Source organism: Rhyacophila brunnea, unplaced genomic scaffold (assembly GCF_057557595.1).
Source record: "Rhyacophila brunnea isolate RB1 unplaced genomic scaffold, BYU_Rbru_1.0 scaffold_22, whole genome shotgun sequence".
NCBI classification, from domain to species: Eukaryota; Metazoa; Arthropoda; class Insecta; order Trichoptera; family Rhyacophilidae; genus Rhyacophila; species Rhyacophila brunnea.
In genome coordinates this window covers 35607165-35619862 of record NW_028232882.1, presented here as the reverse complement: position 1 = coordinate 35619862, position 12698 = coordinate 35607165, and the positions used below count along the sequence as shown (strand labels likewise).

At 30.6% G+C, this 12698-nt stretch overlaps 1 protein-coding gene across 1 annotated transcript in view; it reads left to right on the top strand.

Moving 5' to 3' along the window:
• Positions 1-243: 243 nt before the first annotated feature.
• LOC147070499 (voltage-dependent T-type calcium channel subunit alpha-1G-like) overlaps positions 244-12698 on the top strand; it is a 630303-nt gene continuing 617848 nt past the window's right edge. Inside the window, exons 1-2 of the mRNA XM_085949528.1 lie at positions 244-334; positions 3525-3739. The gene's annotated coding sequence lies outside the window, so the exon portion shown is untranslated. The remainder of the gene's footprint in view (positions 335-3524; positions 3740-12698) is intronic.

Here is a 12698-nt window from a genome sequence, read left to right as displayed (position 1 = left end):
GTCGCCCCCCTCGCCTTCCAACCATATCCATTCCCTTAAAATACAACATCACAGAAATATTACACCGAACCGTAAAAACGCAGAAAGACCGTTCGACGGCAGGGGATGAAACTAAATTTTCAGTGTGTGTTTTCTTAGTTACAAATCACGCCGCCGGATTCGCGCGCGTTGTATGTGGTGATATCAGTACAGGGCTCGGTATAAGGTACAAAGAGTTTGGAGTCCGGTGGAATATTGTTCGCCAGTCGACCGCCGAATAGCGCCGCGGTAGGGCGACCGCGACTCGCGATTGAATATCGCGCACGAATTCCAAATTCGAATCGGGTGCCCGTTGGTTCGAATATATATTTTTTGTTTATTTTAAATAAATGTGACTTGGTTCGGTTCCAAATTCAAAATGATAATTTATTATAACATTTTAAAAAAAGAATTATAATTTTAACATACTTACCTATTATTAATTTATACAATGCGTTCGGAATTTAAATTTTATATGCAGATTTTATAATTTAAGGAAAATACATTTAAAAAAATATATAATTATAGATACCTAAGTATATTTTTGCAATAATAATTATCAATAATTTAAATTATATTACTTAAGATAACGATTAGATAATAATTATAATCTAAATTGTAAAATATTAAATAAAACATAATTTAATTTTTTTAGATTATTTTAAAAATATAAATTTTATTCACTTATAACAACGTGTATGCTATAACAATGAAAATCTAAATATGCAGCGACGTCTAGGTATAAAGGAAATCAGCTCAGTCTATAATTTAATTGAATAATATTGTTAAGGTTGTCAAAATATTTCACCAAAAACCATTTTCAGTAGGTACCTACCTAATAAATTTAGGAAGGAGTAGGAATAATTTAATTTGTCTGGGGTAGCCTTCATTAAGACGTCACTATTCTTCTACATAGCATAAAAATAATATCAATATTTGTGATAATTTATCTAAATAGTTTATGCAATGTACATTATATTTATAAAAATGATATATTATACAAGCTAGATGTGAAGACCCTCGTGAGATTCCCAGTTTTTTAAGTCCTACACATTTTCCATGAGTGCCTAGATAGGTTAAAATAATAAAATTGTATAGAACAATAAAAAATAACTTAGTTGAATAGTGACAATAAAATTGCTATATTATCCCATTACACTTAAATCGAAATATATTACTGTGTTCTAATGGATTTAAGTTTTGTACTATTCCATTTAAGTCGTTTTTTGTGACCCGGGTTTTGCTTTTTGGCATCTTCATGCGCCGTGTACACTCACCAAAGGCAAACACACATGAATTTAAATTCAAATTCCATCAAGTATCTTCGGTTGATAGTATTAATAATATTATTGTGTTATTTATACGTTATACCATATTATTATAAATTAGTGAAAATTATTATGATTACCAAAATATTATATCTATTGATAAATAGAGATTTAACAATTATCGATGAAGTTGTAATATAAATAAAATATATAAATTACAAAATGATATTAGAATCCGTGTAAAACATTGTCGATAATTCATAATTTAAATACCTATTTGAGTTTAACTATTGTTCTATTTCAAATTTAAAAAATAACGTTCCATATTCGATTTTTAAACTAAGCAAACAGAGCTCGTTGATAGCGATCTAAATATCGAATATACAGTTTCTTATATTCTCGACGGAAGGTTCATAATTTGAAAATAATATAAACTTTCTGTTCAAAATTCAAATTTTGTTTAGAATTGCTATTTTAGTGTGCCATTAGCTTCACTCGCGTGAAGTCAGTGCGCGGTTTGAATTTCGAATCGATCATGATTTGTCGATACGAATATAAAACCTACAGTGGTTAATTAATACGATAACCATTATTGAAGGCCTCTCCAAGCAAACGTATGTTTTTTTGTGCAAGAAGAATATTATATAATATATATATATATATGCTAGACACAGTGACAGATCTTCATAATTGTGCATAAATTAATAATTGATTGATTTATATAGTAATAATAATTATTCAACACGCCGGATAAAGAAATCTATTTTTTTTATTTATTAAATAACGATTTTATTTATTTATCTCTATAATTAGTTTGAATAGATAACGCTTTGGTTTTTTCCCCTATATAATTATTATAAGAAACCTATATAAGTTTAAGAAAAAAATATTTGTCGTAATATAAATATAATACTTATATTAATAAAATTTAGATAGTCTTGAACTTATGGTCATACTGTAATAAAATGGTTTTAAGCAAGTAGTTTACCATTTTCTATCCTAAATGGAAAATGTTAGAAAAAACATTAGAGTTAGAGTCATTCATCGATTTGTAAAACGAGGAATGGCTGTTAGCTATTCGCCTAACTAATTAGGCTGTAGTGCTGGATCAAACGCACATTGAAAAAAACGACATTCATTATTTTATCTAGCCGCAGGATCGAACCCGAAAATCACGGATACTATAGATGCATAATGCTGTCGTTGTAATGATAAAATCATTAATATAGTAGCATTTTTTGACCAATGTGCCAAATATATTGTACTATTTAATATATAATAAGATACAGTAAATATTATACCTAACAGAAATTAAACAAAAATCTTGATCGATAACCAATATATTATGAGGAAACATAATGAAACAAATTTATATAAAAAACAAATGATTTATAAAGCTTAGTATATAATTAATACCTTATATTATTTTTATTGTAATTGTAAATTTTGGTACTCATACTCGATAAAGCTCACTATGTGAGCGACATACGTGTTGTAAAGCAAGTGTTATAATATGTGCTAAACTCATTTTGTAAATTATCATGAATTACCATCAAGTAAACATTGAATATTATCAAATTAATAGGTCCATATTCCAAGCATACGTTGAATGTCAGTTTGCCAAAAATGAATTTCGAACTCGAGACCCATTGCTCCATATGCGTAATTTTATCCTCCGTCCATCGCGGGCGGTAAAAAATCTGCGAAGAAAACTCTTTGTTAGGTGGATTGTAGAGACAACGAAAGACATAGAATCTGTTAAAAATATTACCATTAGTGTTGTTATACTATAGAATCAAGCTATCTCTATCCTACGGTAATATTACCACCATATTAATTTAAATTATTGAATGTAGTTCGATAACGATCAGTATATTACTAAACAGATCCATCTCAAATAATGGTATGTTAAGCGGACGAAACCGGTGCTGAATTAAAATAAATTATGCGGATATCTATTAAATTATATTAAGTATATTTTATTTTTATAAATACAATATAAGCCAACAATGGATTATGGGCATAGTGATAACATAATATTTTTTTTGTAATTATTTCGTCTGAGATAATAAGATTAGATAATATTTATGCATATTTTCGTAGTTTGAAATATATATCGGCGTTCCTAATTCGCGAATTCAATGTTATTTGAGTCACATAAACGTTAGCTATAGAATAAGGTGTAATAAGTATATTATAATTTAAAATTAATTTCTTTAATATAATTTTTTATTCTAGTGTTGAATTTCTTTATCGACTGACATAACAGTATTAAAACAAAATGTGACAGTCTGTGAAAACTACCCGTTTGGTTTTTTATGAAACTGATTTTATTTAACAATATTATTTAGTTTTTTGTTTTGTTAAGTTAACGTGAAATAGTGATTTTGTTTTGTGAAGTGAAGAATAATCAGGATTGCAACTGTATGGTGCGAAGTGACCAGTAAAAAACGGTAAGAAATGAATATAGTTTTATATAATTATTATAATATTTCCTATACTGTCTTAAATTGGGTTACATCAGTGTATTTAAATTTTCATGAAGTTTTTCTCATATTATTTACCATCTAATGAACAATTTAAAATTAGGCATACATATCAGTGCGGTGAAAATATATTTAATTATATTTTGGGGGCGGTCCGGTGCTCTAAACATGGTATCTTATATGAATTCTTCATCAATCGATTTATAGCGGTTCGTACCACAACCATAAATATTTTTTTTTGAATTATTAATAACCATGTCCTTGCTTTTTCGTACAAGGTCGTTGTTAGTAATTTTGAACAATCACAAACACTCAGGCTTTGAGAAAAACACATAAATATTGTGTCTTTATCGGGAATCGAACCCAGAACTCTCGGGTGGAAGATATATCATATTATTACTCTTTAACCCGAAGTATACATTTAAAATTTTATTATTAAAAATAATTATTATAAGTCTAACCTAATTACTCTACAGTCTACACCTAAAAATTGAATAAATAATTTAGGAAAATTACTACTATCGACCGAGGGAGGGTACATGATTTAATTCGAATTTAGTATAGTTTTGCTTTTCGCCCACTCTGCGTATGCAATTCACCAATGGTAAATTCACACAGACATTGATTACGGATTATAGTGATTATACCATAACATTGTTTCTTTGTTTTATATTTAATAGGTATATATAGCAGTAGTGAATGGGCGGAGGTAGGTTGTTAAGATTCGGCATAAATAGTGCACACTAAAATTTGTCAGTTGAACGTATTTGTTTTCATTGAACTAAGACTACGATGTGTAGATAGTGTTTATAAGTTTGTAAACTTCAATTAAACCATGCCTAATCATAGTATATTATAGTAAAAAAAATATCTATACTATATCTAAAATTATGCCATTAAACCATACATCATTTTAGATATTTTATAGATAGAAGAATATGTTTTTATTGATTTTGTTTTGATATAGGCAGGGCTTAATGGATTTTTAAAACTAACTAACACCATCTGTAATAATATGTACTTATTCTTAATTCAACGAAAATGAATCAGTATGACTCAAACAGTGTGCACTATTTTTGTGGGATCGCCTGCCCTATAGCATACCTAAACTATTATGGTTTGATTTAGGCAGGGTTTAATTGAATTTCAAAAAACTAACCAGCACTATCTAAAAATTGTATTCTTAGTTCAATGAATGCAAAAATATGACTGAAAAAATTTTGTGTGCACTATTTATATCGAATCTTAACAGCCTACCTCCACCCCTTACCACCACCTCTTTCTCATTAGTTAATTTTATTAACTTTATCACAACTTTATCTAGTTCTATTGTTAATAAGTAGTGATATTTTAATGCGCCTATCGAATGTATTAATAGTGAGTATCTAATGTAACCACTACGGTTTTTTTCCACTATAAATGTCCAACATTAGTGTTTATACATCCCTTTTTGTAAGTAAAAAGGTTGTCTCGTTTTTTTTATTGTAGTAATTTGTAATATTAACGACAATTAATTTATATTTTGTCAATGTGAATTTACCATTGGTGAGTGCGAATACCGAAAGGTTGCAAATAACGAACCAAATAATAGAATTGTACAAAACTTAAATCAATTATAAATTAAATAGTTTCAGAACAATAGAGTAACTTCAATAATTCAAATGAAATATATAGCTTAATCTCAGGGTTAACAGTATCATGAAACATTGCATCCGTTTTTAATTTACATACTTATAGTAAACATTACAAATTATTAATTTAAGACGTTCACAACATAACATTTAGAAGAAAAGAGATAATAATAAAACAGTATTTATATATATATATATATATATATATATATATATATATATATATATATATATATATAAAAGAAAAAGATCAGCATTAAACAATTCTTCTTCTTATTGTGCCATCCCCTAGCGGAGGTCGGTCACCATCAAGGCGATCTTATCTTTGTCGTCTGCTACCCGGAACAGTTCAGTGGAGCTGTACTCGTACCAAACACGGAGGTTCTTAAGCCACGAAATTCGGCGCCGTCCTCTGCTACGCTTCCCATTGATCTTTCATTGAATGACAAGTTGGGGAATGCTGTATTTTTGTCCTCTCATAATGTGGCCGAGTTATTGTAGATTCCTGGTTTTGATACTACATAGAACTTCTCGGTCCTTCCCCATTCGATTGAGAACTTCAACATTTGTCACCCGGTCAGTCCAAGGAATTTTGAGGATGCGTCTATACAGCCACATCTCGAAAGCTTCAAGTCTCCGTGACATCTCTTGGTTTCGCGTCCATACTTCCATACCATAGAAAAGAATTGATAGCACATAACAACGTACCATACGCAGTCTCAGACCTAGGTTAGGTTAGGTTAGGTTAGAACAATAGAAAAGTGTAAATACAAAAAATATATAAATTAGATACAAGTACAGCGAATGAGCTAAGCAGACCCTATTATAACAATTTATAAAACAACGTCCACCTATATACTCATCTCACGCAGGTGAAATATGTCAATATCCGAAGTGATTTGGTTAAATAGAGTTATTGCCCTCCCAATTCGCATTACCAATGGCAGGTTAGTTCTGCACATTGGGAGAACAAACAACGGATGCCCTCGATTCTCCTAAGATAATTATCAGAGAAACACAAGCCAATATCACCAATAATGGCAGAGTTTCCATTTACGCGTCATATAAGTCGGAAAAATATGTAGTTAAATAAAGATCCCTTCTTATGCGGTGGGGTAGCCTGAAAATCACAGTAAGTGTATATCGTCTTGAATATAGATTATTTAAAAAAATATCAATATTACTATACGATAACATAATACAAATGTATAATTACCACTGCATAAAAATAAATCACGTAGGTAAACAATTTTACTGCCCTTCATAGTGTGTATAATGTAAAATTTGTATTGTTTTAGTAAAAAAAGTGTAATAATTATACATAGGTACACCTTGGTATTTTTCACTTAGAAAGTGACCCAAAAAGGTAATTCCCCGTGGACGAAATTACATCGGTGCCGCAAGATGCGTACATATTTTTTTACCATTGGTGTGTGAATAAATACAAAAAAAGGGGTACAATATCAATACTAGTAATTTGCTGGAATCATAATATGCTTGTCATATTGAACGATTGATAGTAATTACAATGTTTTTATTAGCTCGTATTCTTATTTGTCCGGTACAAATCTTGCAATCGATTTTTAACTAACTTCCCGACTAGCTAGACATTTGAAACTTTTAGAATATATCAGAACACGATGCCAATGTATTTTTTTAATACTTTTAGCCATCTTTAAGTAGAATTGAATTCATTTTAAGTTAATTCTGTTTTGTATGAAAAGTTATTTCGACACCATTATTGGTTGCTAGAGAAGTCTGGGGTCCTAGCAACTAAATTATTAATATATACGTGCGTTACTATGCAAATCAATATGACATGTCAAAATGACATTTCAGTATTATTTCTATCAAGTAAATTTTTTTTGATCGTTTAAGCTAGTCAAGTCAAGTTTATATGATTCAACAGAAAGTTTAAAAACGTTGTAAGTATATAAAAAGTTCTTTTTATCTTGTAATTATTTTATTATTACCTATTGCGAATCAATTACAATATATCGGTCAAGATCAAAAATATCAAAAAAATCCTTTTCCACTAGACGCAACATAAATATTATACAAAAAGGTGAAAAAATGACTCATAAATTATTATTCTTCTTCTTCTTCGGCCATGTCTACCACTTAGATGGAGCATATGGATACCACACGGCGCCTCCAAGAGTCCCTGTCGCTCGCCAGTCTTCCTCAGTCATTCCAGGTCATACCAGCATCCCGTAGCTCCACCGTATAAACTCTATAGCGGCCTTTAATCAAGTTGGCTTGAAGAATAGGAGAGCCACGTTAAAGTTATCTTCTGGCATTTGCAGTACGTGGCCGAGCCAGGTCCAACGTCGAGGATACATGGTTCGTTATATATTAATGATAACAATTTAAATGAACTGCAAGTCATTTAGCATTGCAGCTTAATAAACGCATCTTTCCTTGACGCAGATGATGCAATCGATTCATCAGAAGATATAAAAAGGGGGGCTTGAAACCGTTAAAACCTGTTATACAAATACTACATTGTATCTACAAAAATCTTAAAATTCTCACACATTTTGTATAAAATATTACCCAAAGCATAACGAAATCCTTGCAATTAACATCAAAGGAGACTGTAATAATGTAACTACTCAAACATATACGTAATTGCACACAAAAAATACTAATATTAAGACTTAAGTCATTGGACGCTAAAGACGCACCTGGCGCGTAACGATCAGGCGGCCATTCGATGTAATTAGCATGCTATTTAAATGTGATAATTAAAAAAGTAATTATGTACTCAGCAGTCAAACAGGATGTGATTTATGGTTTTTATTTTTTTTATTGTAGAATGAGGGGTGGTTAAAAATCTATCGCATAATCCCGCCACTAAAAGGCAGCCAAATACACTAAATTGTAATTATTTTGAATATTTAGATGAATAAAAGAATGTGTAGAACAGCGATATTACAGTTCCCAAAAAGTAAGGTATTATTTATATATAAAACGTTCTATAAATTCCCTAAAGTATTATAATAATATATGGGCAACGCATGGATCGTGGTGGCATCGTTTAATTCACCACACATTGTAAGTTAATGCAACTTAAAGGTCCAATTAAATCTGTAACAGCCAATCGATAGCGACCTCGCACACAGTTGCATAATTTAACAGTACGCGCACCTGTCATCTGTCAAATGCCTGGAACGTCATAGTAAGCAAAATGTAATTACATAGGTACCAGAAAATAGTTTCGTGAAAATTCATATTAATGAGATTGCTAAGCCAAAAGAGAGAATAGAAAATCGTACATATAGTAATTTAATATACCCATTAAATTGTTAAGCATTATATGTTAAAGGCGGACGTGATCAGCGTGGGTCAAAATGGAGCTTTTATTCTATTTTTATATAAATTATATTTATATTTCTGTGAAAAAAAAGATTTTTTTTTCGGTTAGGCACATGTTCAAACAGTTATCAAACGAGATATCAGAATCATTACCTACTAACCCAAAAGAAAAAAATCGTTTTTTTTAAACAGTACATGTTCAAACACGCGCGTTAACATGTTCTTACTCCCTACTTCAGTTGTAGTTTGTCAATCTATGGCTACGGCGGTATGTTGTAGCTTAACCACTGGGGAATGCCAAAAGAAATGGTGTATTTAAAAAAAACACTACCTTATTCTTAAGTCAATAATTATTATAAAACAATCATTAATCGTAGGATGTTTATCACAGTTGAATGGTCAAAGACATAGCTTATAATTAATATCTTTAGAATTATCTTCAAATGTGTTAATCTTGCCCATTTTTTGAATAATAAAATGCCTAATTCTTGTCAAATTTGGGATCACAGAGATTATCAATATAATTTTTTATCGTAAATATTTCACTATAATAATGTCCACATAAATTATACTGATGGTTTTATAAATGCGTTTAAAGATTAATAAATGTAAAAAATCCTAACACCACTGCACAGTTATTTACTGAAATATGACTATATTCTAAAACATTAGAGCGAGAGGTTTAAAAGAATACTATTTTATGTAATAAAAATACTTCATGCAGTCATCAAATGTTTAAAATAAATATAAAAGATAATAAGACTTTAAAATTATATACATAGATTATCTATAACGTTTAAGGAATGTCCAGAATCATGCTTTGAAAATAGAATAAAAGTTCCATTTTGACCTACGCTGAGCATGTCCCCCCTTAAGTATCTCAAAAGTTTCGTCATCAAGAGTTATTCCTTGATGAAATTGTATCATTATTTTTTATGACGTTAGCGAGCTCTATTATAAAATTGCATAATGAACAACTTTACATACATTTGATGATCGACCCACAGCAATAACTATCGTATTATACGATTAAATAGTGTTGTACTTACATATTAAAAGTATGAAATTTGTTACATATTTAACTAGAGTTTTTTTTAATTATATTTAATTTATTGAGATGCTAAATAATTTTTATGTCCTTTGATATTGTTTATTCTCGAACTATTTACTGATTTTGTACTAATATAAATGTTATTGAATAATTAACTACATGGCCCCACAAGCCACAGCCCGGGCTCTTATAAGTGAGATAAACACACATACCAAATTGCTCTAATGATAAAAAAGTCGCCTGCGGCGTTATTTTACTTTAGGAATATAAATATTTTTAAATATGTGATTGTGTAATGCAAATTTTGATTATTGTATGTCGATATTCGTAAACTTCATAACTCAAGTGGATTTATTGAAAGATACAAAAAAAATCGTTAAAAATACACTGAATACCCTTAATTTTACCTGGAACATCATTTGGAAAACGTTTCTGTAGAGCGTCAAACTGCTTTTAAGCCTAGCGATAGGTAGGAGGCCCGCTTCAGGATGTGGGGGCCATGATTAACTATATATTATATTTGATGCACTGGACATCAGTTATGCCGCATATGTAATCAATAACTAAGAAACTTATTATACAAAGATATACGATATATATATGAAAAATACTTACTAAAGCTGATAGATAATTAACTTAGTTGCAAGTCATTTCGTGTTAAAAATTCATTTGTAAAAGGTATTTTATAGAGTGGCTCATTATTATTTAGATGAAAAACCATAAATAATCGTCAATAACATATTAACATCAGTGAATCAAAATATTCGACCATTTTGTTTTTTGTTTCTTCTTCTTCTTTCTCGGCACTACATCCCGGGGCGGGATTTGGCCTCCTCTACAATTGTCCTCCACACGCTCCTTTCCCTGGCTGCTCCTCTCCAGTCTCCAGCCCTCCCCATCTTTCTCCAGTCCTCTTCGATACAGTCAGCCCACCTCTTCTTTGGTCTGCCCCTAGACCGTTTCCACTGTGGGATCCACTTGGTCATAATTTTTGGCGTTCTGTGCTCAGGCATTCTCTCAACGTGTACAGCCCACCTTAGTCTTTGGGATCGACAGAATTTCACCACCGTTTCATGTTTTATTAACTCTTCTAACTTCTTTTTGTTTAGAGGAATTCTTTTCGAAAAACATATTTAAAATTTTTAGCATCCATTGCAAAAAAAATCCCTTCAACCAGTTTAAAACACAAAATCTTTCAACACCCAGGATTGAGGAGGTCTAACCTAACATTTTCTCCAATATGATCAGCTTTTATGCCAAAAAAATCCGCCCGGAAATGTTACAAAAAGTACGATAAAATAGTGTTTCTAGAAACGAATAAATTCAAAGGGCACATAGCTCGAATAAAGGACTATCCAAATAAAGACATCAACTTACATAATTTTATCAGTAGCAAAGGCTGGAGGTAGGATATTAAGATCCACCATAAATAGTACACGGTAAACTTTGTTAGTCATACGTATTTGTTTTTATTGAACTAAACTAAAATTTACAGATGGTATTGGTTAGTTTTTAAAAATCAATTTAAAATCCTGCTTAAACCAAACCATAATAGTTTTGGTATATTTTGGGCAAAACGACAAAATTGTGCACACTTTTTCATTCATACTTATTTGTTTTTGTTGGATTAAGAATACATATTAGACATATTGTTGGTTAATTTTTTAAATTCATTAAGCCCTGCCCAAACCAAACTATAATAGATAAAAAATATTGTTCTGTTATAAAATATTAAAAGTTATGTATGATTGAATTGCATAATTTTACATATTTATAAATAGACAAATAATATTTTTTTACTTTTATCTATTGTGGCTTGGTTTCGCAAGTTTTAATTGAATTTTAAAAACTAACCAACACTGTCTGTAAATAAATTGTAGTCTTAGTTCAATGAAAGTAAATACATATGACTGATAAAGTTTAATGTGCACTATATTTATAGTGGATCTTAACACCCTACTTCCACCCTTCGCCACTGGTATTTATAATAGTAAAGAATATTGTTTTTGTATACCTCTGTAATATAATTACTGTCAAATATTCTAATACAAAGAGTTATATAATAATATAAGTCTCTTAAGGTATTATGGTCCTGGGTCTTTGAACGTCACTGTTTTCCATTCCCTCTCTCTCCACGACGGACGTATTGTTACAAGCTAAGACCCCGAAAACCTTAGAGGAAGAAGTTAAGAGTAATCGATCTTAATTAAATCTGTATCACCGAGTCTTTCATCATCGTTAGGAGGTCAATGCGAAAAATCTTTTTGATTTATTAATATGTGCCAGACTTACGTGTGCCCATTTCCATTTTTTATCGCATATTTTTTCATATATATTTTCCGGCTTAAACGACCTTTACGTCAGCAATTAAATGCATATTAAATATGGTATTTTGAACATTCAAATGGATAATTGCAACATATTAAAACAAACTTATATTTGTGTTAACAGGACGCTTTTCCAGCAACTGTAAAGTTTGTGCTCATCTATGCCTTGAAGACATGTACATTAACTCTGCAAAATGAACGAACCCCGAACATTTTTGAAACAAAACAAATCTTCTTAAGGCTATAATTCAGCTGGGGCACGCTCTAAAACGATCGTGACTACGCGACGCGAAGATTGTGCAAACGGCGCGTGCAGAACAAAACATAATTTGTCATAATCTATTAGTAACAATAATAATGTATTCATTGACATGTTTTCTTTTTCAAGTAAATGGGTAACGTTTTTTAGTCATCTTTACACGATTCCAAAATTTCGTCGCACCTATATTTGAAAATTATTTGCCGTTTCACTGAATGCTCTTAAAGAATGAGATTGGAGAGACAGTCAGCACTTTTACAGTAAACAGTTATTATCACGATAGTATAGAATACACAATATTGGTGCAAGTAAATCCATGCACGTGTACAGGCGCTATAAA